This window comes from Ranitomeya imitator, chromosome 5 (assembly GCF_032444005.1).
Source record: "Ranitomeya imitator isolate aRanImi1 chromosome 5, aRanImi1.pri, whole genome shotgun sequence".
Lineage (NCBI taxonomy): Eukaryota > Metazoa > Chordata > Amphibia > Anura > Dendrobatidae > Ranitomeya > Ranitomeya imitator.
In genome coordinates, this window is record NC_091286.1 from 535,323,916 (window position 1) to 535,347,426 (window position 23,511).

At 52.2% G+C, this 23,511-nt stretch overlaps 1 protein-coding gene across 2 annotated transcripts in view; it reads right to left on the minus strand.

Moving 5' to 3' along the window:
* Positions 1-23,511, minus strand: part of PLOD2 (procollagen-lysine,2-oxoglutarate 5-dioxygenase 2) — a 267,967-nt gene that overhangs the window by 60,431 nt on the left and 184,025 nt on the right. The gene's annotated exons all lie outside the window — the stretch shown is intronic.

The following is a 23,511-nucleotide window of genomic DNA, read 5'->3' on the forward strand; positions in this document are numbered from 1 at the left end:
AAGCATCCGCCAACTCCTGGACAGTCTGTGGTGCAACGTGATGTTGGAGGATGGAGCAAGATGTGTACAATCAAATTCAGGTCTAGGGGAACGAGTGGGCCAGTCCATAGCTTCAATGCCTTCATCTTGCAGGAACTGCTGACACTCCAGCCACGTGAGGTCTGGCATAGTCCTGCATAAGGTATAACACAGGGATAACAGTACCAGCATATGGTCTCACAAGGGGTCTGGGGATCTCATCTCGGTACCTAATGAGAACAAAGCTCCCAACATAGAGACCTGAACCAATGACACAATAGAAGCCGTGCACAACACACTCGTAGAACATGTTCCCTGCTGGCTTTGTCTGTGTACCTCAGTAATGGCCCCCCAAAAATCCTGTAAGGTAAATTTAACAGCCACACTGGGCAATAGCTGGCTACACTGTCTAACTGATATACAACTGGGGTGTTGGCCAATTGCTAATTTATCCCAAATAAGGACCCACAATCCCTCTCACCTGATCCTTTAGTCAGTCCTATAAATTTAGTAGCATCTTAAGGGGGACACGCGTGTGGGGTCAGGCACGCGCATCCCTGCAGCAAAGCATCACAGCAGCTAAGCATACAGATGCTGCAGTTATTTCAACGGCAGTTAGTCACGGCAGGAGTCAGGACTCCACTCTATCTTCTGTTTCTTCTGGGTGGGTCTTCTGAGTAAGCACTTCTTATTACTTGGATCAAGCTTTTCTATTAACCCATCTTACTCCTTCACCATGTTTACATATGCCCTTACAGTGTTTGCTCCACTAGTCCTCTCTCTCCTTCGCTATCACAAATCCCAGCACTCTAACCTAGTAATCATCTCCCCCTCCCTCTTACCTCCCCACCTGTCCTCTGCTGACCGCTCCTCAACCTCAAATCTGTCCTACAAACACATAAAACAAGTCGCCACTCTTTCTCCCACCTGCCCTCTCTCTCGCTCTCTCTCTGCTTCTCCTCACTGCTGGAGACATATCTCCCATCCCTGGACCCCCACATCTCATACCTGCCATTACTACTCCCTCCTATCACTCCCTATCCAACATGAACTTCCGCAATCTTTCCAACATAAAACCCGTGCCCCTGATGCCCACCCCCCTGCTCCCTCTCCAGGGCTGCCACTAGGAATTTCAGGGCCCCATACTGGCAAAATTTTCAGGGCCCCTTAAGACTCCGCCCAGGCTCCACCCCAGCCCCGCATCCACCCCTCGAACTGTCAACAGCCCCACCGCTGTCTCTTGCCAAAACTCCACTTCTCACAAATCACACATTAACAGTTCCCATTACCAGATCAAACACATAGCCAGCAGCTTTTGTTTTGGCCAAAAGGTTTTTTTAAATTTGAGACGACAACAAGGTAGACTCTTTTGGCCGAGCCCTACTCTACTCTAATCTATTAAACATTTGTTAAAATATGCAATACAATTTAGGTGTATTTTTATTTATTTTTCAATTGACCAATAATACCACATACAAGGGACAAATACCACAACACCATGACCAGACACCATATTATCACCACATAGTGACCTATAATACTATCTACAAGGAACAAATACCGCCACACCATGTGCAGACCACATATTACCACCACAGTGACTGAACAATATCACATACAAGGGACAAATACCACCGCAGCATGTCCAGACCACATATTACCATCACATGGTGACCAACTACATACAAGGAACAAATACCAACACAACATGAACAGACCACATATTACCACCACACAGTGACCGAATAATAGCACATACAAGGAACAAATACCGCTACACCATGGCCGGACAACATATTACCACCACATTGTGACTGAATAGTACAATACTGATCATTAATAAATAAAAAAATACTATCACCATAAGTGCCATTATACACAGGAGATCTGTACTTAGTATGCAGTGTGTGTACAGGTAATACGGTGGTCGCCGATGCCATTATACACAGGAGCTCTTCATATAGTGTCAGTGTACATGTAATACAGCGATCACTAGTGACATTATACACAGGAGCTCTGTATATAGTGTATAGTGTACATGTAATACAGCGATCACTAGTGACATTATACACAGGAGCTCTGTATATAGTGTATAGTGTACAGATAATATAGTGATCACTAGTGACATTATACACAGGAGCTCTGTATATAGGGTACAGTGTACATGTAATACAGCAATCACTAGTGACATTATACAAAGGAGCTCTGTATATAGTGTATAGTGTACAGATAGTATAGTGATCACCAGTGACTAGTGTTGAGCATTCCGATACCGCAAGTATCGGGTATCGGCCGATATTTGCGGTATCGGAATTCCGATACTGAATTCCGATACTTCCCGCGTATCGGATACCGGAATCGGAAGTTCCCAGAATTCAAATTGAACGCAGCAGCCAATGAGGAATGAATGAAAGTGTGGGCACATCCTGTTTAGCATGGTGGGCATGTAAGTACTGGCAAGGCTTGGATTGGCTGCTGAAATGATGTCACTCTGCACTATAAAAAAGCGCTGCCGCCATTTTGCGCTCACTCTGCTGTGATTTCAGTTAGGGACAGGACGCTGTGTTCTAACTGAGGGCCAGTTGAGCTAGCTAATTGCTTTATTTTCCTTTCCAAAGGCTAATTTAGCAAAACGCTGTGTGTTCTTCACTGTTCACCTTGCTCTTGCCTTGCAGCGCTGTTTTAACAGCGTTCTGCAAGGTCTCTGTGTGTGTGTGTGTGCAGCTCACTCTGTAGTCTGTGTGCAGCCATATACCCGGTTGTATTCAGCTCAGGGGGGGTTCACACTGCCTCACACAGTTGTTCTTTTTTGCTCTTAGTGCAGCCTGCTGCACATTTTTTCTCAAATTTCCTATTAGTGTTTTTCCACCAGTCTCCAGCTCTATTGTGGAAAAACACTACATAGGATAACCTAGAGGGGGGTTTTTGGGCCTTGCAGCGCCGTTTACGGCTGTCTGCACGGTCTCCGTGTGAGCCCAGCTCGCCCTGTAGTCTGTGTGCAGCCATAGCCGGTTGGATTCAGCTCAGGGTTCGTTACTGGCTCATACCTTGAGAAAAATTTTCCTTTTTTTCAAATAGTGCAGCCTGTTTAAAATTTGAAAAAAAAAATTCCTATTAGTGTCTTTCCACTCGTATCCAGCTAAATAGTGGAAAAACACTATATAGGATAACCTAGAGGAGGGTTTTTTGGCCTTGCAGCGCCGTTTACGGCTGTCTGCACGGTCTCCGTGTGAGCCCAGCTCGCCCTGTAGTCTGTGTGCAGCCATAGCCGGTTGGATTCAGCTCAGGGTTCGTTACTGGCTCATACCTTGAGAAAAATTTTCCTTTTTTTCAAATAGTGCAGCCTGTTTAAAATTTGAAAAAAAAAATTCCTATTAGTGTCTTTCCACTCGTATCCAGCTAAATAGTGGAAAAACACTATATAGGATAACCTAGAGGAGGGTTTTTTGGCCTTGCAGCGCCGTTTACGGCTGTCTGCACGGTCTCCGTGTGAGCCCAGCTCGCCCTGTAGTCTGTGTGCAGCCATAGCCGGTTGGATTCAGCTCAGGGTTCGTTACTGGCTCATACCTTGAGAAAAATTTTCCTTTTTTTCAAATAGTGCAGCCTGTTTAAAATTTGAAAAAAAAAATTCCTATTAGTGTCTTTCCACTCGTATCCAGCTAAATAGTGGAAAAACACTATATAGGATAACCTAGAGGAGGGTTTTTTGGCCTTGCAGCGCCGTTTACGGCTGTCTGCACGGTCTCCGTGTGAGCCCAGCTCGCCCTGTAGTCTGTGTGCAGCCATAGCCGGTTGGATTCAGCTCAGGGTGCGTTACTGCCTCATACCTTGAAAAACAATTTCCTTTTTTTCAAATAGTGCAGCCAGTTTAAAATTTGAAAAAAAAAATTCCTATTAGTGTCTTTCCACTTGTATCCAGCTAAATAGTGGAAAAACACTATATAGGATAACCTAGAGGAGGGTTTCTTGGCCTTGCAGCGCCGTTTACGGCTGTCTGCACGGTCTCCGTGTGATTTAAACTAGCTCTGTAGCCCGATCTGCACCAAAAAAAAGGTTAAGTTCACCAAACACAACTTACACTTGTGTAGGCCACATTTGAAAAATAATAAAGTTTAGTCCACAATTTACAACATTAGTGTTTCTTACACCTGTTAGGAGGAGCATTACAGGAATAAGCACACTAAGGCCTTAGTACTTTTCTGCTTATCTTTATCTGTCAACCAAGATGAAGAGGGCAGGGAGTAAGGCACGTGGGCGTGGGCGCGGAGCAGGGAGAGGAGCAGGGAGAGGACGTGGTGATTCTGTGCCTGCTGCGGGCGCCGGTGACTCGTCGTCACTCAGTTTCAGCAGGGAACAGTCCTTCATGCGCAGCTTTGTCGGAGAGCGCCGTGCACCGCTGCTGCGTGAAGACCAAATTGAAGCCGTTGTCGGGTGGATGGCAGCTAACGCCTCGGCATCGACTTCAGTTAGTGCCACATCCTCTCAGGCACAGAGCACTGGAGAGCAGCCATCTGTCTCTTCACCACCTGCCAAATTGGCCAGGCAGTCAGAGAGCCCAGGACAGGAGCCGTCTCTACTTCTGTTCTCTGAATCTCTTGGCTTGGAAACAGGGGGCCAGCCAAGCAGCATTGGAGAAATGGAAGAAGAGGCAGTGTGCAGTGATGCCCAACACCTTTTTCTCTCTGACTCTGAAGAGGCAGGTGGGCCAGTGCCTCCGGTGACCACAGCGCAGTACGCATCTGATGATGAAACTCAGGTGCCGCTTTCTCGTGCGTACTGTGCTGCTGAGACTACCCAGGAGGAGCAGTTGGTGGCAGAGGGTAGTGGAGATGATGAGGTCCTTGACCCATCGTGGCGTGAGGAACAGGAAGGTGGTGGGAGCAGCTCAGAGGAAGAGCTTCCTCTTACGGGCCAAAGAGGGAGAGGGAGGGGGAAGACTGCGGAGCCTGTAGCCTCCACTTTGGCACCCGTTAGGAGCCTGTCTCTTTCCAAAGCCAAAAAGGGCGCTCCCAAGACTTGCAGTGCCTGGTCCTTTTTTGACACAGTTGCAGATGACATTTGTTTTGTCAAATGCAAGCTGTGTCATCATAAAGTAAAAAGAGGGAAAAATGTCAGCAACCTCAATACCACAAATATGTGGAAACATGTGCGGACCAGGCACGCGGTGGAGTTACAGAAACACACTGAAGATGTAGGCCAACCAACAGCGGCAGCTACCACCTCTTCAGCTCGTGTTGCCTCTTCCTCCAGCTCACGCACAGCTGGTTTGGCTTCCTCCCAGAGACCTTGTGTAATTCCACCCACAGCACCACCTTCCCAGTCATCCTCACACTCCCAGTCTACTCTACAGCCATCGGTAGTACAGGCATGGGAGAAAAGGCGGGCATTCTCGGCCAACCACCCCCGAGCACAGGCTCTGAATGCAGGCATTGCCAAACTGTTGTCCCTGGAAATGCTCTCGTTCAGGCTGGTGGAGACTGACAGCTTCCGTGACTTGATGGCATTGGCAGTCCCACAGTACAAGGTGCCCAGCCGCTTTTACTTCAGCAGGCAGGCTGTCCCTGCCCTGCACAGGCATGTTGAGGCAAACATAAAACATGCGCTACTGAACGCCGTCAGTAGCAAGGTCCACCTCACCACCGATGCGTGGACCAGTCAGCATGGACAGGGGCGATATGTTTCCCTCACTGCCCATTGGGTTAATGTTGTTGAGCCAGGTACAGATCGTGCGAGTGGCGCAGGACGTGTCCTGCCCACTCCAAGGATTGCAGGAATCCAGTCTGTACGCATCGACTCCTCCTCTTACACCAGTTCCTCTGATTCCTCTCTGCAGGATCCGTCACAGTCCACCTCCACATGGACCCGTGAACGTTTACCTATGACCGACATGAGCACAGCCGTGGCCAAACGTCAGCAGGCCGTCTTGAAACTAGTTTCATTGGGGCATCGAAGCCACACAGCGCAGGAGCTCTGGAATGCCATCAAGCAGGAGAGCGATGTGTGGTTACTGCCAGCGAATCTCCAGCCAGGCATGGTAGTGTGTGACAATGGCCGAAATCTGGTGGCAGCTTTGGCCCTTGGCAACCTCACTCACATCCCATGTCTGGCACATGTGCTCAATTTGGTTGTGCAGAGTTTTCTGAGGGACTATCCGGATCTTGATGCCCTGCTGCACAAGGTCCGCCTAGAGTGTGCTCACTTGCGGCGTTCCAGCTTGGCCAGATCCCGCATTGCTGCTCTGCAGCGCCGATTCCGCCTTCCGGAACACCGCATCATATGTGACCTACCTACCCGGTGGAATTCCACGTTACATATGTTGGAGCGGTTGTGTGAGCAGCAGCAAGCAGTTATGGAGTACCAGCTGCATCAGGCGCAAAGAAGTCGCAGTCAGCGCCGATCAGACTTCACAACCACAGAGTGGGCCACTATGAAGGACGTCTGCCAGGTTTTGCGTCCTTTTGATTATTCCACGCGGATGGCAAGTGCAGATGATGCACTAGTCAGCATGACTGTCCCCCTTATCTGCCTGCTTCAGCAAACTTTGCAAGGGTTAAGGGATGATGTGGTGGAAGAGGTGGAGGATGAGGAGTCACCTTTTCCATCAGCTTCTGGAGAGTCAGCGCCACGTGGTTCCTCACAAAGGGGTACGCAGGGGCCAATTTGTGAGGAGGATGAGGAGGAGTCAATGGAGGAGGAAGAGCTCCGTCCAGAGGAGGGAGCGACACAATTGTCCAGTGGTCAGTGTGTACAGCGAGGGTGGGGTGATGACGAGCGGGCAGAGATCATGTCTCAAGCAGGGGACAGCGTTTCTGGGCCGGTTGGCACTCTGCAGCACATGGTGGATTTCATGCTGCAGTGCCTGAGAAACGACCGCCGCATCGACCACATTCTCAACATGCCTGATTATTGGGTGTTCACCCTCCTCGATCCTCGCTACCGGGACAACGTCCAAAACCTCATCCCTGCGTTGACCCGGGAGCGTAAATTGCGGGAGTACCACGACACACTGGTGAATTCCATCATCTTCTCCTGTCCAACTGAGAGGAGTGCTGCTAGTGCTTTACAAAGCAGCTCAGTGCGTCGAGGCAGTGGGGGAGGCTCTGCCCAAAGAGGGAGCAGAAGCAGTGCCTCTGCCCAAGGCAAGCCCAGTATGGCACAACTCTGGCACACTTTTGTGTGCCCGCCCCAAATGTCTACACCATCACCGGCGGCTCCAGTCAGCAGGAGGCAACGGTTCCGTCAGATGGTGACAGACTACATGGCTTGCCCTCTTACTGTACTCCCAGACGGCTCTTCCCCGTTCAAGTTTTGGGTCTCTAAGCTGGATACATGGCCAGAGCTAAGCCAGTATGCATTGGAGGTGCTGGCTTGCCCTGCGGCTAGTGTCTTATCGGAACGTGTCTTTAGTGCCGCAGGTGGTGTACTAACAGACCGTCGCATGCGACTATCCTCCGATAACGTTGACCGGCTTACTTTCCTGAAAATGAACCAGGCCTGGATCTCGCAGGAATTTGCCACTCCTCTGCCTGATTAAGTAATTGGGTGTCATCCAGGTCTCCTGCTGTGTTCATCTTTCTACCACCTGAACTGCTATTCCTGGGCTCCAACACCGCCAGTTGCGGCTCAGAAGTGCAGGCTGCACAGTAAAAACATACGACCCAGTGTTATTGGGTTTCAGTAACGTCAGCTGATCCCCAGCTGTGTAGCCGGCAATGTGTCCTGTGACCGCCACGCTGGCACAACAACCTAAATGTAAGGGAACCTGTCCCCCCCCCCCCCCCGTCGTTTGTTACTGAAAGAGCCATCTTGTGCAGCAGTAATGCTGCACAAGGAAAAGGTAGCTCTTTTTTTTTAGCTCTTTGCACACGCAGAACTTAACACTTATAAAATGTGTTCACTGATACCGTTATACCGTCCCGGAGCTGGGACTTTCCTTCGTAATGTGACGCAGCACAGCCGTCATTCCTACCCCCTTGGTGCCATGCGCTGCCTCCTCAGCGTTGTTTTAAGCTGTCACGGAGCCTGCGCTGTTCTGTTATCCCTTGGGCATGCCCTATTTGCGCTGCCTGTCTTCTGACATAATTTGGTGTCAGGCTGGCTGCGCCTGTGCGGCCGCGGTGCCCGAGATCCCGCCTCGCAGTGTCTTCTGATTGAGTCACACTGCGGGCCTGGGATCCATGGGCATGCGCAGTGCATATCTTCCCCTCGGGCTCTCGCTCATTTCCCTCCGCCTTCTTTAGACTGTGCGCCGTCAGCTGATCCCTAGCATGCCACGGCCGTGACACCGCACAGTCTGAAGAAGAGGGAAGGAGGGGAGTGAGAGTCGAGGTTATGCACTGTGCATGCCCATGGTTCCAAGGCCCGCAGTGGGATTACGTTAGATGAGACTGCGAGGTGGGATCTGGAGCAGCGTGGACGCACAGGCACTGACAGCCTGACACCAAATTATGTCAGAAGACAGGCAGCGCTAATTGGGCATGGCCAAGGGCTAACAGAACAGCGCAGGCTCCGTGGCAGCTTAAAACAACGCTGAGGAGGCAGCGCACGGCATCAAGGGGATAGGAATGACAGCTGTGCTGTGTCCCATTACGAAGGAAATTCGCACCTCCGGAACGGTTTAACGGTATAAAGGGACACATTTTTAGTGTTTACTTCGGTGTTTGCAAGGAGCATAATTAAAAGAGCAACCTTTTCCTTTTGCATCCTTAGTGCTGCACAACATGGCTCTTTCAGCTACAAACGTCTTGGGGGGGGGGGTTAAAGGTTTCCTTTCAACTTGCTCCAATCAGGCTTCGGCCTACACTCTGTTCCTCTGCTCCTCCTGCTGTCCCTGGGCTCTAACACCGCCAGTTGGTGCCTGGAAGTGCTGTGTGCACAGTCAACAGTCGCTCCTCTGTTATTGGGGTTCAGTAACGTCAGCTGATCCCCAGCTGTGTGTGCGGCAATACCTCCAATCTGCTCCTCCTGCTGTCCCTGGGCTCTAACACCGCCAGTTGGTGCCTGGAAGTGCTGTGTGCACAGTCAACAGTCGCTCCTCTGTTATTGGGGTTCAGTAACGTCAGCTGATCCCCAGCTGTGTGTGCGGCAATACCTCCAATCTGCTCCTCCTGCTGTCCCTGGGCTCTAACACCGCCAGTTGGTGCCTGGAAGTGCTGTGTGCACAGTCAACAGTCGCTCCTCTGTTATTGGGGTTCAGTAACGTCAGCTGATCCCCAGCTGTGTGTGCGGCAATACCTCCAATCTGCTCCTCCTGCTGTCCCTGGGCTCTAACACCGCCAGTTGGTGCCTGGAAGTGCTGTGTGCACAGTCAACAGTCGCTCCTCTGTTATTGGGGTTCAGTAACGTCAGCTGATCCCCAGCTGTGTATCCGGCAACGTGTCATGCGACCGCCACGCTGGCACAACTAAAATGTAAGGGGACCTGTCCCCCCCCCCCCCCTAGGCGTTTGTTACTGAAAGAGCCACCATGTGCAGCACTAATACTGCACAAGGGAAAGGTCGCTCTTGAAATTATGCTCCTTGCAAACGCTGAACTACACACTCATGTAATGTGTCCCCTCACACCGTCCAACCGTCCCGGAGGTGGGACTTTCCTTTGTAATGTGACACAGCACAGCCGTCATTGCTACCCCCTTGGCACCGTGCGCTGCCTCCTTAGCGTTGTTTGATTCCGTCATGGACCCTGCGCTGTTATGTTATCCCTTGGCCATGCACAGTTTGCGCTGCCCGTCCTCTGACATCATTTGTTGTCGTCCTGGCTGCGCCTGTGCGTCCACGCTGCCCGAAATCACACCTCGCAGTGTCGTCTAATGTGATCCCACAGTGGGCCTGGTATCCATGGCCATGCGCAGTGCATATACTAGCCTCTCACTCCCCTTCTTCACGCTTCTTCAGACTAGGCAGCGTCAGCTGATCCCTAATAGCATGCCACGGCCGTGACGCCGCACAGTCTGAAGAAGCAGGAAGGAGGTGAGTGAGAGGCGATGATATGCACTGCGCATGCCCATGGATCCCTGGCCCGCAGTGGGACTACATTAGATGACACTGCAAGGTTGGATCTCGGGCAGCTTGGACGCACAGGCACTGCCAGCCTGACACCTACATGATGTCAGAAGACGGGCACCGCTAACTGTGCATGGCCAAGGGATAACATTACAGTGCGGGCTCCGTGACAGAACCAAACAACGTTGAGGAGGTGGTGCCCGGCACCAAGGGGGTTGGAATGACGGCTGTGCTGTGTCACATTACAAAGGAAAGTCCCACTTCCGGGATGGTTTGACGGTGTGAGGGGACACATTATATGAGTGTGTACTTCAGCGTTTGCAAGGAGCATAATTTTCGGAGCCACCATTTTCCATGTGCAGTATTACTGCTGTACAAGATGGCTCTTTCAGCAACAAATGCCTGGGGGGGGGGGTTAAAGGTTCCCTTTCAACTTGCTCCACTGCAGGCTTCGGCCTACACTCTGCTCCTCTTTGATTCCCTGGGTTTCAACACTGTCAGTTGCCACCTGGAAGTGTTGTCTACACAGAAAAAAACACTAGGTGATGTGTCAGTGGGGTTCAGCACCGCCAGCTGTTCCCCTGCTGTGTAGTCGGCAACGTGTCCAGCACAAGCCACGCTGGCACAACAGAACAAAAGCTGCCACCAGTGCAGGCTTAGGCCTACACTCTGCTCCTCTCCTCCTCCTGCTGACCCTGGGCTCAAACACCGCTAGTTTTTGCCCGGAAGTGCTAGCTGCACAGAGAAAAACACCAGCCAATGTGTTAGTGGGGTTCAGCAACGCCAGCTGTTCCCCTGCTGTGTAGCCGGCAACGTGACCTGCAAACGCCATGCAGGCACAGGAACTGAAATTAAAAGGGAACCTGGCCCCACCCCCCCAGGTGTTTCTATGTATAACAGCCACCTAGTACAGCAGTACTGCTGCATTTGTACAAGGTGGCTGACTTTTTCTCCTTGCCCACGTGGAACTCAACACGTACAAAATGTGTCTCATTGAGACCATTCCACTGTCCCTGAGGTGTGACTTTCCTTTGTAATGATACGCAGCACCCCCCTTGGTAGCGTTTCCCGTCTTTTGTCATCATGGTTAGCTGGCTGCGCCTGTGCATCCGCCCTGCTAGAAACAACGCCCCTCGTTGTCATATTTATTTTGTCAGCGAGGGTGTGGTTTATGGGCACGAGCAGTGCATATGTTCGCCTGTCTTAACTCATCTCCTTCCGCCTTCTTCAGACTGTGCGGCCTCCTGGCCGTGGTAGGCGATAAGGGATCAGCTGAGGCCGCCCAGTCTGGAGCCGGTGTAAGGACATGTGTAAGCGGCAAACCTATTTACTGCACAAGGCCACGAATCCCAGCCACGTAGTGTGATTGTTTGAAAACACACTGTGGGTCTGGGATTCATGTCCATCGCTAACCGCAACGGCCGACATGAAATGAGGTCAGAAGACAGGAAGCGCTCACAGCGCATGGCCAAGGGATCACAATAGCGCAGACTCCTGTACAGCAAATAACAACGCTCAGGAATCTGCGCCCAGTACCTAGGTGCAAATTTTGACACCTGTGCTGCGTCTCGTTAAAAAGACAAGTCACGCCTCCACAACTGTTTGACAGTATAATGGGCTAAATAGTGTACGTGTTTTAGTCAGCGTGTGCAAGGAGCAAAACAAATAGAGCAACCTTTTACTTGTGCAGCATTAATGCTGCACAAGGTGTGGCTCTTGTACCTTGCAACACCTGAGGGGGGGGTTAAAGGTAACCTTTGAAATTGGTTCAACTAGGCTTCGGCCTACACTCTGCTCCTCTACTCCTCCTGCTGACCCTGGGCTCAAACACCGCTAGTTTTTGCCCGGAAATGCTAGCTGCACAGAGAAAAACACCAGCCAATGTGTTAGTGGGGTTCAGCACCGCCAGCTGTTCCCCTGCTGTGTAGTCGGCAACGTGTCCAGCACAAGCCACGCTGGCACAACCGACCAAAAGCTGCCACCAGTGCAGGCTTCGGCCTACACTTTGCTCCTCTCCTCCTCCTGCTGACCCTGGGCTCAAACAACGCCAGTTTCTGCCCGGACATGCTAGCTGCACAGAGAAAAACACCAGCCAATGTGTTAGTGGGGTTCAGCACCGCCTGCTGTTCCCCCGCTGTGTAGCCGGCATCGTGTCCAGCACAAGCCACGCTGGCACAACCGACCAAAAGCTGCCACCAGTGCAGGCTTCGGCCTACACTTTGCTCCTCTCCTCCTCCTGCTGACCCTGGGCTCAAACAACGCCAGTTTCTGCCCGGACATGCTAGCTGCACAGAGAAAAACACCAGCCAATGTGTTAGTGGGGTTCAGCACCGCCTGCTGTTCCCCCGCTGTGTAGCCGGCATCGTGTCCAGCACAAGCCACGCTGGCACAACCGACCAAAAGCTGCCACCAGTGCAGGCTTCGGCCTACACTTTGCTCCTCTCCTCCTCCTGCTGACCCTGGGCTCAAACAACGCCAGTTTCTGCCCGGACATGCTAGCTGCACAGAGAAAAACACCAGCCAATGTGTTAGTGGGGTTCAGCAACGCCAGCTGTTCCCCTGCTGTGTAGCTTGCAACGTGACCTGCAAACGCCACGCAGGCACATGAACTGAAATTGAAGGGAGCCTGCCCCCCACCCACAGGTGTTTCTATGTATATCAGCCACCTTGTACAGCAGTACTGCTGCATTTGTACGAGGTGGCTGACTTTTTCTCCTTGCCCACGTGGAACTCAACACGTACAAAATGTGTCTCATTAGAGACCATTACAATGTCCCTGAGGTGTGACTTTCCTTTGTAATGACACGCAGCACCCCCATTGTTAGCGCTGCCCGTCTCCTGACATCATTGGTTGGCTGGCTGTGCCTGTGCGTCCCCCCTGCCCGACACAACGCCCCCCGTTGTCTCATATATTTTGACTGCGAGGGTGTGATTGATGGGCACGAGCAGTGCATATGTTCCCCTGTTTTCACTCCCCTCCTTCCGCCTTCTTCTGACTGTGCGGCCTCATGGCCGCGGCATGCGATAAGGGATCAGCTGAGGCCGCCCAGTCTGAAGCAGGTGTAAGGACATGTGTGAGCGGCGAACATATTTACTGCACAAGGCCACGAATCCCAGCACCGCAGTGTGACTTTAGGAAAAGCCACTGTGGGTCTGGGATTTATGGCCATCGTTAACCGCACCGGCCAACATGAAATGAGGTCATGAGACGGCCTGCACTAACAGGGTATTGCCAAGGGATAACACAAGAGCGCAGACTCCTGTACAGCAAATAACAACGCTCAGGAATCTGCGCCCAGTACCTAGGTGCAAATTTTGACACCTGTGCTGCGTCTCGTTAAAAAGACAAGTCACGCCTCCACAACTGTTTGACAGTATAATGGGCTAAATAGTGTACGTGTTTAATTCAGCGTGTGCAAGGAGCAAAATTAAATAGAGCAACCTTTGACTTGTGCATCATTAATGCTGTTCAAGGTGTGGCTCTTGTACCTTGCAACACCTGAGGGGGGGGGTTAAAGGTAACCTTGGAAATTGGTTCAACTAGGCTTCGGCCTACACTCTGCTCCTCTACTCCTCCTGCTGACCCTGGGCTCAAACACCGCTAGTTTTTGCCCGGAAATGCTAGCTGCACAGAGAAAAACACCAGCCAATGTGTTAGTGGGGTTCAGCACCGCCAGCTGTTCCCCCGCTGTGTAGCCGGCATCGTGTCCAGCACAAGCCACGCTGGCACAACCGACCAAAAGCTGCCACCAGTGCAGGCTTCGGCCTACACTTTGCTCCTCTCCTCCTCCTCCTGCTGACCCTGGGCTCTAACACCGCTAGTTTTTGCCCGGACATGCAATCTGCACAGAGAAAAACACCAGTCAATGTGTCAGTGGGGTTCAGCAACGCCAGCTGTTCCCCTGCTGTGTAGCTTGCAACGTGACCTGCAAACGCCACGCAGGCACATGAACTGAAATTGAAGGGAGCCTGCCCCCCACCCACAGGTGTTTCTATGTATAACAGCCACCTTGTACAGCAGTACTGCTGCATTTGTACGAGGTGGCTGACTTTTTCTCCTTGCCCACGTGGAACTCAACACGTACAAAATGTGTCTCATTAGAGACCATTACAATGTCCCTGAGGTGTGACTTTCCTTTGTAATGACACGCAGCACCACCCTTGTTAGCGCTGCCCGTCTTTTGACATCATTGGTTAGCTGGCTGCGCCTGTGCATCTCCCCTGCTCGAAACAACGCCCCTCGGTGTCTTATTTTTTTGGACAGCGAGGGTGTGATTGATGGGCATGTGCAGTGCATATGTTTGCCTGTGTTCACTCATCTCCTTCCGCCTTCTTCAGACTGGGTGTCCTCATGGCCTCGGCAGGCGATAAGGGATCAGATGAGGCCGTCCAGTCTGAAGCAGGTGTAAGGACATGTGTGAGCGGCAAACATATTTACTGCACCAGGGCACGAATCCCAGCACCGCAGTGTGATTTTTTAAAAACACACTGTGGGTCTGGGATTCATGTCCATCGCTAACCGCAACGGCCAACATGAAATGAGGTCATAAGACAGGAAGCGCTCACAGCGCATGGCCAAAGGATCACAAGAGCGCAGACTCCTGTACAGCAACTAACAACGCTCAGGAAGCTGCGCCCATGCAAAAAGGTGTTTTCGACACCTGTGCTGCTTTTCTTTAAAAAGACAAGTCACGCCTCCACTACTGTTAAACAGTATAATGGGCTAAATAGTCTACGTGTTGCATTCAGCTTGTGCAAGTAGACAAATTAATAGAGCAACCTTTTACTTGTGCAGCATTAATGCTGCAGAAGGAGTGGCTCTTGTTCTTTGTAACACCTGAGGGGGGGTTAAAGGTAACCTTTGAAATTGGTTCAACTAGGCTTCGGCCTACACTCTGCTCCTCTCCTCCTCCTGCTGACCCTGGGCTCTAACAACGCTAGTTTTTGCCCGGAAATGCTAGCTGCACAGAGAAAAACACCAGCCAATGTGTTAGTGGGGTTCAGCAACGCCAGCTGTTCCCCCGCTGTGTAGCCGGCATCGTGTCCAGCACAAGCCACGCTGGCACAACCGACCAAAAGCTGCCACCAGTGCAGGCTTCGGCCTACACTTTGCTCCTCTCCTCCTCCTCCTGCTGACCCTGGGCTCAAACACCGCTAGTTTTTGCCCGGAAATGCTAGCTGCACAGAGAAAAACACCAGCCAATGTGTTAGTGGGGTTCAGCAACGCCAGCTGTTCCCCCGCTGTGTAGCCGGCATCGTGTCCAGCACAAGCCACGCTGGCACAACCGACCAAAAGCTGCCACCAGTGCAGGCTTCGGCCTACACTTTGCTCCTCTCCTCCTCCTCCTGCTGACCCTGGGCTCAAACACCGCTAGTTTTTGCCCGGAAATGCTAGCTGCACAGAGAAAAACACCAGCCAATGTGTTAGTGGGGTTCAGCACCGCCAGCTGTTCCCCTGCTGTGCAGCTTGCAACGTGACCTGCAAACGCCACGCAGGCACATGAACTGAAATTGAAGGGAGCCTGGCCCCCACCCCCAGGTGTTTCTATGTATAACAGCCACCTTGTACAGCAGTACTGCTGCATTTGTACAAGGTGGCTGATGTTTTCTCCTTGCCCACGTGGAACTCAACACGTACAAAATGTGTCTCTTTGAGACCATTCCACTGTCCCTGAGGTGTGACTTTCCTTTCTAATGATACGCAGCACCCCCCTTGGTAGCGCTTCCCGTCTTCTGACATCATTGGTTGGCTACTTGCGCCTGTTCGTCCGCCCTGCCTGAATAAAATGCTCCTCGTTGTCTTAATTATTTTGACTGCGAGGGTGTGATTGATGGGCACGAGCAGTGCATATCTTCGCCTGTCTTAACTCATCTCCTTCAGCCTTCTTCAGACTGTGCAGCCTCATGGCCGCGGCATGCAAGAAGGGATCAGCAGAGGCCGCCCAGTCTGAAGCAGGTGTAAGGACGTGTGTGAGCGGCCAAAATATTTACTGCTCAAGGCCACGAATCCCAGCACCGCAGTGTGGCTTTATGAAAAGACACTGTGGGTCTGGGATTTATGGCCATCGTTAACCGCACCGGCCAACATGAAATGATGTCATAAGATGGGCAGCGCTAACAGGGCATTGCCAAGGGATAACACAAGAGCGCAGACTCCTGTACAGCAAATAACAACGCTCAGGAAGCTGCTCCAAGCACCAAGGCGTTATTTTGGACACCTGTGCTGCGTCTCATCAAAAAACCAAGTCACGCATCCACTACAGTTTGACTGTAGAATGGGGTAAATTGTGTATGTCTTTCATTCAGCGTGTGCAAGTAGACAAATTAATAGAGCAACCTTTCACTTGTGCAGCATTAATACTGCACAAGGTGTGTCTCTTGTACTTTGTAACACCTGAGGGGGGGGTTAAAGGTTTCCTTTGAAATTGGTTCAACTAAGCTTCGGCCTACACTCTGCTCCTCTCCTCCTCCTCCTGCTTCAACACGGGCTCTAACATCGCTAGTTTTTGCCCGCAAGTGCTAGCTGCACAGAGAAAAACACACGCCATTGTGTTAGTGGGGTTCAGCAACGCCAGCTGTTCCCCCAGTGTGTAGCCGGCAAAGTGTCCTGCAAACGCAACGCAGACACAAAGCTGCCTCCAGTGCAGGCTTCGGCCTACACTCATCTCCCCCTGCTTACCCTTTGCTCCAACACCGCTAGTTGGGGCTCTAGGAAGACAATCTTTAATAGGCAAGGCAACGCATCCGGGTTCCAGCACCGCCAGCTGGTTCTCGGCAGTGTTCTTGTCACAGGTACTCCCTCGTGCCAAGCCTGGTTTCAGCACCGTCAGCTGTTTCCGGGTTGTGTCAAGCTCACTGAGACACCTATGCTTGCCTCGTCGTGGTGCGGTCGGGTTAGCCAACTCCAGGGTGCCTCCAGTTTAGGAGCTTCCTATGTGGGCTGCGTGAACTGGTAGTCAAGGCTGGTTCTGTAGTGCCAGTAGGCCCAGCTCCCCCTGTAGGACTGTTGGGGTTCGGTAACTGCGGCTGCCTCGCGGCCTAGCTGTTCTCTCCTCTCCTGTGGACCTTCGGGTCCACCACCTGGTTCCAGCACCGTCAGCTGGTTCCGGGCCGAGCCTTTGGCTTAGGTGCCTCCTCCTGGGTATCCGAGTTCCGCCAACGCCAGGCGGTCCTTGGTAGTGCTTTTAAGCGCGGGCACCTACAGCTTAGTAACCGGGTTCCAGCACCGTCAGCTGGTCCTCGGTCGTGCCATTGGCTCTTGCACACTGGGGCAACGCATCCGGGTTCCAGCACCGCCAGCTGGTTCTCGGCAGTGTTTTTGTCACAGGTACTCCCTCGTGCCAAGCCTGGTTTCAGCACCGTCAGCTGTTTCCGGGTTGTGTCAAGCTCACTGAGACACCTATGCTTGCCTCGTCGTGGTGCGGTCGGGTTAGCCAACTCCAGGGTGCCTCCAGTTTAGGAGCTTCCTATGTGGGCTGCGTGAACTGGTAGTCAAGGCTGGTTCTGTAGTGCCAGTAGGCCCAGCTCCCCCTGTAGGACTGTTGGGGTTCGGTAACTGCGGCTGCCTCGCGGCCTAGCTGTTCTCTCCTCTCCTGTGGACCTTCGGGTCCACCACCTGGTTCCAGCACCGTCAGCTGGTTCCGGGCCGAGCCTTTGGCTTAGGTGCCTCCTCCTGGGTATCCGAGTTCCGCCAACGCCAGGCGGTCCTTGGTAGTGCTTTTAAGCGCGGGCACCTACAGCTTAGTAACCGGGTTCCAGCACCGTCAGCTGGTCCTCGGTCGTGCCATTGGCTCTTGCACACTGGGGCAACGCATCCGGGTTCCAGCACCGCCAGCTGGTTCTCGGCAGTGTTTTTGTCACAGGTACTCCCTCGTGCCAAGCCTGGTTTCAGCACCGTCAGCTGTTTCCGGGTTGTGTCAAGCTCACTGAGACACCTATGCTTGCCTCGTCGTGGTGCGGTCGGGTTAGCCAACTCCAGGGTGCCTCCAGTTTAGGAGCTTCCTATGTGGGCTGCGTGAACTGGTAGTCAAGGCTGGTTCTGTAGTGCCAGTAGGCCCAGCTCCCCCTGTAGGACTGTTGGGGTTCGGTAACTGCGGCTGCCTCGCGGCCTAGCTGTTCTCTCCTCTCCTGTGGACCTTCGGGTCCACCACCTGGTTCCAGCACCGTCAGCTGGTTCCGGGCCGAGCCTTTGGCTTAGGTGCCTCCTCCTGGGTATCCGAGTTCCGCCAACGCCAGGCGGTCCTTGGTAGTGCTTTTAAGCGCGGGCACCTACAGCTTAGTAACCGGGTTCCAGCACCGTCAGCTGGTCCTCGGTCGTGCCATTGGCTCTTGCACACTGGGGCAACGCATCCGGGTTCCAGCACCGCCAGCTGGTTCTCGGCAGTGTTTTTGTCACAGGTACTCCCTCGTGCCAAGCCTGGTTTCAGCACCGTCAGCTGTTTCCGGGTTGTGTCAAGCTCACTGAGACACCTATGCTTGCCTCGTCGTGGTGCGGTCGGGTTAGCCAACTCCAGGGTGCCTCCAGTTTAGGAGCTTCCTATGTGGGCTGCGTGAACTGGTAGTCAAGGCTGGTTCTGTAGTGCCAGTAGGCCCAGCTCCCCCTGTAGGACTGTTGGGGTTCGGTAACTGCGGCTGCCTCGCGGCCTAGCTGTTCTCTCCTCTCCTGTGGACCTTCGGGTCCACCACCTGGTTCCAGCACCGTCAGCTGGTTCCGGGCCGAGCCTTTGGCTTAGGTGCCTCCTCCTGGGTATCCGAGTTCCGCCAACGCCAGGCGGTCCTTGGTAGTGCTTTTAAGCGCGGGCACCTACAGCTTAGTAACCGGGTTCCAGCACCGTCAGCTGGTCCTCGGTCGTGCCATTGGCTCTTGCACACTGGGGCAACGCATCCGGGTTCCAGCACCGCCAGCTGGTTCTCGGCAGTGTTTTTGTCACAGGTACTCCCTCGTGCCAAGCCTGGTTTCAGCACCGTCAGCTGTTTCCGGGTTGTGTCAAGCTCACTGAGACACCTATGCTTGCCTCGTCGTGGTGCGGTCGGGTTAGCCAACTCCAGGGTGCCTCCAGTTTAGGAGCTTCCTATGTGGGCTGCGTGAACTGGTAGTCAAGGCTGGTTCTGTAGTGCCAGTAGGCCCAGCTCCCCCTGTAGGACTGTTGGGGTTCGGTAACTGCGGCTGCCTCGCGGCCTAGCTGTTCTCTCCTCTCCTGTGGACCTTCGGGTCCACCACCTGGTTCCAGCACCGTCAGCTGGTTCCGGGCCGAGCCTTTGGCTTAGGTGCCTCCTCCTGGGTATCCGAGTTCCGCCAACGCCAGGCGGTCCTTGGTAGTGCTTTTAAGCGCGGGCACCTACAGCTTAGTAACCGGGTTCCAGCACCGTCAGCTGGTCCTCGGTCGTGCCATTGGCTCTTGCACACTGGGGCAACGCATCCGGGTTCCAGCACCGCCAGCTGGTTCTCGGCAGTGTTCTTGTCACAGGTACTCCCTCGTGCCAAGCCTGGTTTCAGCACCGTCAGCTGTTTCCGGGTTGTGTCAACTTCACTGAGACACCTATGCTTGCCTCGTCGTGGTGCGGTCGGGTTAGCCAACTCCAGGGTGCCTCCAGTTTAGGAGCTTCCTATGTGGGCTGCGTGAACTGGTAGTCAAGGCTGGTTCTGTAGTGCCAGTAGGCCCAGCTCCCCCTGTAGGACTGTTGGGGTTCGGTAACTGCGGCTGCCTCGCAGCCTAGCTGTTCTCTCCTCTCCTGTGGACCTTCGGGTCCACCACCTGGTTCCAGCACCGTCAGCTGGTTCCGGGCCGAGCCTTTGGCTTAGGTGCCTCCTCCTGGGTATCCGAGTTCCGCCAACGCCAGGCGGTCCTTGGTAGTGCTTTTAAGCGCGGGCACCTACAGCTTAGTAACCGGGTTCCAGCACCGTCAGCTGGTCCTCGGTCGTGCCATTGGCTCTTGCACACTGGGGCAACGCATCCGGGTTCCAGCACCGCCAGCTGGTTCTCGGCAGTGTTCTTGTCACAGGTACTCCCTCGTGCCAAGCCTGGTTTCAGCACCGTCAGCTGTTTCCGGGTTGTGTCAACTTCACTGAGACGCCTATGCTTGCCCCGTCGTGGTGCGGTCGAGTTAGCCAACTCCAGGGTGCCTCCAGTTTAGGAGCTTCCTATGTGGGCTGCGTGAACTGGTAGTCAAGGCTGGTTATGTAGTGCCAGTAGGCCCAGCTCCCCCTGTAGGACTGTTGGGGTTCGGTAACTGCGGCTGCCTCGCGGCCTAGCTGTTCTCTCCTCTCCTGTGGGCCTTCGGGTCCACCACCTGGTTCCAGCACCGTCAGCTGGTTCTCGGCAGTGTCTTTTGCTCTTGTACCTTCTGCTCCCCATCCTGGTTCCAGTACCGTCAGCTGGTTCCGGGCAGAGCCTTTGGCTTAGGTGCCTCCTTCTGGGTATCCAAGTTCCACCAACGTCAGGTGGTCCTTGGTAGTGCTTTCAGGCACGGGTACCTCCTGCTTAGTAACCGGGTTCCAGTAACGTCAGCTGGTCCTCGGTAGTTCCATTGGCTCTTGGACCTTCGGCTACCCATCCGGGTTCCAGTACAGTCAGCTGGTTCTCGGCAGTGTCTTTTGCTCTTGTACCTTCTGCTCCCCATCCTGGTTCCAGTAACGTCAGCTGGTTCCGGGCAGAGCCTTTGGCTTAGGTGCCTCCTTCTGGGTATCCGAGTTCCGTCAACGTCAGGCGGTCCTTGGTAGTGCTTTTTAGCACGGGTACCTCCTGCTTAGTAACCGGGTTCCAGTAACGTCAGCTGGTCCTCGGTAGTTCCATAGGCTCTTGAACCTTCGGGTAGCCATCCGAGTTCCAGTTCCATCAGCTGGTTCTTGGCATTTTCTCAGCCTTCTTGTACCTTCTGCTACATTTCCAAGTTGAAGACCCTAACGTCGACGACCCGGAAGACCACCACGATGACGACGACACGGAAGACCACCCCGATGACGACGACGACGACGGCGGAGATGACGACACTGGAGACGACGACCCTGGAGACGACAACATGGAAGACCGAGAAGCAGAAGAACAAGAGGCTGCAGAACAAAGAGCAGAAGAACATTAAGCATAAGACTTAATATCAGAGCAAAAGATATTATCTAAATTATATGCAGAAGAAGACTAAGCAGTGTATGGGGGTGAGTCCGTTCCTCCTCGTGGTGCCCCTGGATAAAGCCTGATGCTGCAGGCCAAACTGAACGCGGACAAATGTAACTTTTGTGACTGGCAGAACGGAAGGTGTAATCTTCAAACTTTTATAGATAACAACTACGGGAATGCCTGTCACAAATGAGAATATGATGAAGAAGTAGAATAGGAAGAATAATAACAGTGGAATAAAAAGAATATGTAGAATAAGAAGAATAATAATAGTTGAATAAAATGAATATGAAGAATGTAATAAAAAAAAAAAAATAGGTAGAAGATGAAGAAGAAGATGAATAAGGTGAAGAAGTTGATGTCAAAGATGCTGATGATGATGAAGATGAAAGTGTGGGAAAAGAAAAAAAAAAAGAAAAAAAAGAAGGGGAAGGGCGTGGAATAGTGAAACATCAATATCTGACAAAATAAAAAAAAAATTTACATAGTCAATATCTTTGTCACTCCGAACGTCTTAAAAAAAAACAAAAAACATGCTATTCTATTTGATTGGGATAAACCTCTATGACTTTAATGTCTCCGCCACCTCCCCAAATACATCCGGCATTATTCTTAGTTGTTTTCCTTCATGTAGAATGAACCTACAAGGAAAGAAAGGGTTTATTTTAATTCCGATATTTTGGTCCCATTGACTTGCATTGGGATCGGGTATCGGTATCGGCGATATCCGATATTTTTTGAATATCGGCCGATCCAAACCGATACCGATACTTTCCGATATCGGAAGGTATCGCTCAACACTACCAGTGACATTATACACAGGAGCACTGTATACAGTATACAGTGTATGGTGTCAGTGTACAGGTAACATACTCACCAGTGACGTCTCTAGCTAAAGTCCTTCATCTTTGCGTTTCTTTTTAATCCAGCGCAGACCGCTATCACTTCTTTCTGCCAGGACTCGTCTCATCTGCATAAAATAACACAGTTATCTAGAGCACCGCTTCCAGAGCACATTCCCCATTTTTTCCCTTTCTTCTACACTACACATCTGACTACAGACGTTCACCCACCATTAATATATAATTGGTTATTATGCAACCCACCATTCCAAATATAAATTATAATCCGCCACTGTGCCCCCACTATCTGTATATAGCCACTTTCCTCATTTAATATATAAATTAATTAGCACCTGTATTCTTCCAATTTATTACCAGTTACTTTATCCTCAACGAACCCACTATGTACCTCCCGCTCTAACCCTTACCCCAATTCATTATAGTTACATGCCCCTTCTGCCTCAATTCATTGCCACGTCTTCTCTCTCTCCCACCCTCTATTCATTATCAATTGATCTTCCCCACCCTCAAAATTCATTATTTGCTCTCCCCACCTTCAATACATCATTTGCTCTTCCCACCCCCAAGTTCAATTCAATTGCTGTCCACGTCCCTCACACTCACTTCATGTGCAGTCCCCATCACCCCCACTTCATCATTTAGTCCCCTATCATCATTTAGTCCCCTATCCCCCCCGTCACTTCATCTGCAGTCCCCCTTACTTCATCATTTGCAGCCCCCTATCATTTCATCATGTGCAGAACCCCCTCAAACACACTTCATCATCTGCAGTCCCTATCACTCCCACATCATTACCTATCCCCATCCCCCCCACATCATTTGCAATTCCCATCACCCCCACATCATTTGCAGTCCCCATCTCCCACATCATCATTTGCAGTCCCCATCACCCCCACATCATTTGCAGTCCCCATCACCCCCACATCATTTGCAGTCCCCATCACCCCCACATCATCATTTGCAGTCCCCCCACATCATTTGCAGTCCCCATCACCCCCCATCATCATCTGCAGTCCCCATCACCCCCACATCGTTTGCGGTCCCCCAACATCATTTGCAGTCCCCATCACCCCCACATCATCATTTGCAGTCTCCATCACCCCCACATCATTTGCAGTTCCCATCACCCCCACATCATTTGCAGTCCCCATCACCCCCACATCATTTGCAGTCCCCATCACCCCCACATCATCATTTGCAGTCCCCCAACATCATTTGCAGTCCCCATCACCCCCACATCATCATTTGCAGTCTCCATCACCCCCACATCATTTGCAGTCTCCATCACCCCCACATCATTTGCAGTTCCCATCACCCCCACATCATTTGCAGTCCCCATCACCCCCACATCATCATTTGCAGTCCCCCCACATCATTTGCAGTTGCCATCACCCCCACATCATCATTTGCAGTCCCCATCACCCCCACATCATCATTTGCAGTCCCCCAACATCATTTGCAGTCCCCATCACCCCCATATCATCATTTGCAGTCCCCCAACATCATTTGCAGTCC